Source organism: Abramis brama (assembly GCF_963993115.1).
Source record: "Abramis brama genome assembly, chromosome: 2".
NCBI classification, from domain to species: domain Eukaryota; kingdom Metazoa; phylum Chordata; class Actinopteri; order Cypriniformes; family Leuciscidae; genus Abramis; species Abramis brama.
The window spans coordinates 25,614,611-25,619,610 of record NC_139964.1 but is presented as its reverse complement, the minus strand read 5'-3'; the positions used below and the strand labels follow the sequence as shown (position 1 = coordinate 25,619,610).

General features: G+C 34.1%; 1 protein-coding gene across 2 annotated transcripts in view; it reads right to left on the bottom strand.

The window, feature by feature from the left end:
• Positions 1–5,000, bottom strand: part of peli1a (pellino E3 ubiquitin protein ligase 1a) — a 19,264-nt gene that overhangs the window by 13,293 nt on the left and 971 nt on the right. The window contains exon 1 of one of the 2 annotated variants that reach the window (XM_084106834.1): positions 3,475–3,679. The exons of the other annotated variant lie outside the window; for it this stretch is intronic. The gene's annotated coding sequence lies outside the window, so the exon portion shown is untranslated. Of the gene's footprint in view, positions 1–3,474; positions 3,680–5,000 lie in introns of those variants that run through there. 2 annotated transcript variants of the gene reach the window in all.

The window sequence follows — 5,000 nt, the reverse complement described above, 5'->3', positions numbered from 1 at the left end:
AGCTTTACTTCTGTCGCGCGAAACTATCGTCAGGTTTACTGCTGGACTCATGAATATTAATCATGTTGTCTCCATTCGGCCAAAGTGATTTGCTGAAGTCAAAATACGGGCAATGTTGGCTCCGCCCATTTCCGAATCAGTGTCTTCAGCTTGGTCTTCATTTTAAGTCCCCATGTAGTCAATCATTTTATCCCTTAAAACTCATCTTTGATCACCGAAATGACATCTTCAAACGTTTTTTCCTTAAAAAAAATTCTTCATGTCTTAAAATAGCTTGAATGTAACTCTACACCCTTGCCTCATTTAGTATGCGAGGTTCTCTGAATATGCAAATAAGTCCCGCCTCCACTCACTCACTCACTCCAGCTCAGAGAACCACTCGTTGACGATCACACGTTGATCTGATTGGTTACAAGGTAGTTTGTGACGTCAGAAACAGCAGCGATTTCAAACCGTGTTTTTGAGACTGTCTTTGGTTCACTGCAGTTTTAAGCAGAAAATACTCAGCAATGGTGTCGACTTATGAATTTACACATGGTTTGTCTTAAAGCATATTAAAAACACCACATAGACATATAAACAACATTAAAAGCTGGACTTTCACCACAGGGGGACTTTAAACCTTCATTTTACGCCTACGGCCATGATTGTTTTAATCACACTGTTCACGGTTAAGCAAAATTAACTTCTTAAAGTCACAATGCAATCAAAATGGACAATTCTCATTTATAATGGAATATAGTATCTATTATAAATGATTTATCCATGCATATATATATATATATATTTAAAATTCATATTCTTCGTAATCTTTAATCAAAGTAACTTCTCTGATGACGAGGGCGGGGCAATAACCTGTCACTCACATCAGATCCACCAATAGCAAACCACAACCATCCAATCAATTCCTCACAAAATCAAGCCCCGCCCTACATTTGTTCTTGTTTGTGAAGCCGTTTCACTCGGATATACGTCACAATCCTGAAGAAAAGACTATCACAAATTCTCTTTCATGCTAACTATTAAATTTAGCAATTATTGCTCAAAAAGAGAGAGAATTAAGTACAGATTGACAAAACCCCAAAGTATCAGCAATACACTCTCAGAAATAAAGGTACAAAAGCTGTCACTGGAGGTAGTACCCTTTCAAAAGGTACAGTTTTGTACCTGAGGAGTGCATATTATACCTCACAGGTACATATTGGTACCAAAAGTGTACATATTAGTACATAAATGGCATATATGTGACAGCTTTTATTCTGAGAGAGTGGTTTAATAGTGCATCTGTAGCTCTGAGGATCAGTGTGTGAGAGGGAAGATGTGTGTCGACAGAGCTTCATTCACGCTGGATACACACACCCGTCCCGACGCACGAGTCAAACGCTGACTTCACCGTCACACAACAGAGGGTCTTTATGACACACAACCTCCACGCCGATGCTGACACACACTCAACGCTGCTTTACACAGCCTGAACTCTCTTCATCCAGGCGACTGTGTGTAAGAGAGTCTGTTTAACGGCAGTGTTTTAGCAGTGCAACGCTCTGTTTTGATAACGCTGCAAAGGTTTATGATCTCAAACTTATAGGCCATGCAAAGTTAAAGTTGTGTTAAGGATCTAATGCAAATATCACAGAAGAAAAGCTTCTTTATAGAACTGTAAAGTCTTCTGTCCGGCGCTTCATTATAGAACCTTTAATGGGTAATTTTATGGGCTTAGTTTTAATTAAAATAGGGGTTATTAAACTGTAAAATATAAAAATGATTAATATAGGGGTTGTTAATATAGAAAGTTATTTCATTAAGTAAAATGATGTAACATACTTTATCAGAAATAACCCATTAAACATGAAAGTATTAAGCAATCATTTAAAGTATTTCTGGCATAAATGGTTCTTTAAAACTGAGTCTAGAACCCTAAGGTTCTAAACAGAACTCCACTGATCCTTTTCAACAAAATATTCGCGAAATTGCAGATCTATCAGCACAGACTCTTTTCTATTTGTTCAAACATTAAAGACAAGTTCTAAAATCATGAGCTATTTTTCTTGTCCAATCGGCTCTCAGTTACACAACACCGATTCATCAATGTTGTATAATAGAGCAAGCATCATAACACACACTTTTAGAAGGTTTGAGGTTTGTCGCTGCTCTTCTCACACACTCATTGCAGTGCATGAATGAGTTAAAGCGTGTGTGTGTGTATCAGTGATTCTCAGTGCAGTGTTTCAGCTTTACTCACACAACCGTGTTTGAGCTGAAGCAGAAAATACAGTCAGGAAGAAGGAGATGCTGTGTGTGTGTGTGTGTGTGTTTCAGTTTATTTCATTTAATTCAAATGTTTATTATGCATTGAGTTCGCACAGAATAACAGAATGCTGACAAGAAGTTAATTACAATTTTTTCAATGAAATGAAGTGTGGAAATTTTCACTATTCAAAAAAACGGTAAACAAAAACTAAATATGTTCAAGCTGTTTTCATTATTCAGAGAGAGTGACTTTCTTTTAATGAAAAAGCCTTTCTTTAAACTTTATGGATGCATTTTTGTTATATTACTTGTGTTTTGTTTGTTTTTTTAGGGAAAAAATTGGGCAAGCATTTACTAAATGAATATAAATAATGTCAATGATTTAACAATATTAAAACAACTTTTCTATGCTTTACATATTATGCCATTTTCTACATCTATTTGTCTGTTTCAGTATAGCCTACTTTTTTTCTTTTTCTCTTATTTTTTGGTGAAAATGGCTAATATTAAGATATCACAAAATGATTTGGTAAAGGTGTGTTTACAGAATGCTAATTCTGTGGTAGGCTGAGATGTTTAAACTGAGTTTGTAAAGTCAGAAATGAGAGAAGTAAAGGTTCAATGAAGGAGTATTTGATCCGGATGAAGATCCGAGCCTCTTCTTCTTCACACACACACACTCAGAAACACGATGCGCTTATTTATTCATAAACTCCTGCAGTATTCAAAACTCACTGAGTGCATATTAACAGACAATCACACAATATCTCGACAACTGTCCATCAATCAACACTGCTGATCAATCACTGACACCCAAAGCAGAGCACAACAAAGAAATGCATTTTTGCATGAATGTATATACTAAAAAGCCTATACAGTATAGTCCTGCATATGGGATTCATAGGCTATGCACCTACTACAGTAATTTGTGCTATGTGTCTCTACTACAGAGAGAAGGTAAAGCAGGCACTTGAAGTAAAAAGGAGCATATAACTCTGTGAAACATTTTTTTTTTTCTTCTTTTGAATCATATCAAGTTTAATTACATAAAGCAGACACCGAGTACTTTTAATATTTATATTTCGTTGACTAATAAAACTATTAGGATTTATTTTATTTTAGTTCATTTCTGCGGAGTTAAACTGAACTTTTTGCTAGCTTCTTGCAAACGTTTGCATATGCCATTGCAGTGCTTTAAGTTGCGTTCACTAAAGGTAAGCTTACCTCTAATAAGACTTTTAGTGAGCCTTCTCAGATATGCGCCAAACTACAGAAACTCCAGCTGGACTGACTCGGGAATTGTCGGAAATAAATGACAACAGTCGTTGTGTTTGTCGGAATAAATGCTAAATAAACTCATGTAAGCAGTGAGGCAGGATGTCCCAGGCAGCCTCAGTGCACTGACAGATCTCCAGAATCACTCGCTTCTGCCTCTATACAGAGCGAGAGAGAGAGAGAGAGAGAGAGAGCTGACGTCACTGAGAGCCTCGCCAGGAACTGTGGGTAATGCAGTCCAGCCATTCATCCTGAACTATCCCCCCTTTCTTTTTGGTATTTGTAGTTTTATCACCTCAGAAAAGTGTTGTTAGTGACCTACATACACAATAGAGAGCATAGCATAACATATTGAATAACTCATTTATACTATGTTATTCAGAAATGTATCTATATATCAACATTCATATTAGCAGTATCAAATATCAGTATCACAACAGAATAGAACAGAGCTAGAATAGAATAGAATAGAATAGAATAGAATAGAATAGAATAGAATGTGGCATATAATAGCATAAGATATAAAACATTTAGCATTATGTGACTACAACATAACTGCATGTAACAGACTAGATTAGAATATGTAGCAATATAATATAATCGAATAGAATAGAATAGAATAGAATAGAATAGAATAGAATAGAATGTGGCATATAATAGCATAGATATTAAAGATATATATATAAATACAATATCTACAGGATATAAAAACTGTAGCATAATATGACTTATAGAGCAGAACAGAATGTAACAAACTAAATTAGAACAAATGACAACAAATAGAAAAATAGAATAGAATATGGCATACAATAGTATAAGATATAATAGATTGTAGCATATGGCATAATATAACAGAATAGAATGGAATGTGACAGACTGAATTTGAACAAACTGACTGTATTTTCTAATATAACCTATTTGTTCAAATTCAGTTTGTCACATTAAAAATATAGCAAAATAGAATAGAAAAGAACAGAATAGAATAGAATGTGGTATATAATAACATAAGATATAATAGATTGTAGTATGACATAATAGAACAGAACAGAATGTAATATACTAGATTAGAACTATAGAAAAATAGAATAGAATAGAATAGAATAGAATGTAACTTGTAATAGCAAAATATATAATAGACTGTAGCATAATATAGCAGAATAGAATAGAATGTGACAGACTGACTTTGAACAAACAGACCACATTAGAAAATATGGTGAAATAATAGGATAGAATAGAATAGAATAGAATAGAATAGAATAGAATAGAATAGAATAGAATAGAATAGAATGTGGCATATAATACCATAAGATATAATAGACTGTAGTATGACATGATAGATCAGAACATATTATAACAAACTAGATTAGAACATATAGCAAAACAATAGAATAGAATAGAATGTGGCATACAATAGTATACAATATAATAGACTAGCGTAATATGGCATAATATAACAGAATAGAGTAGAATGTGAC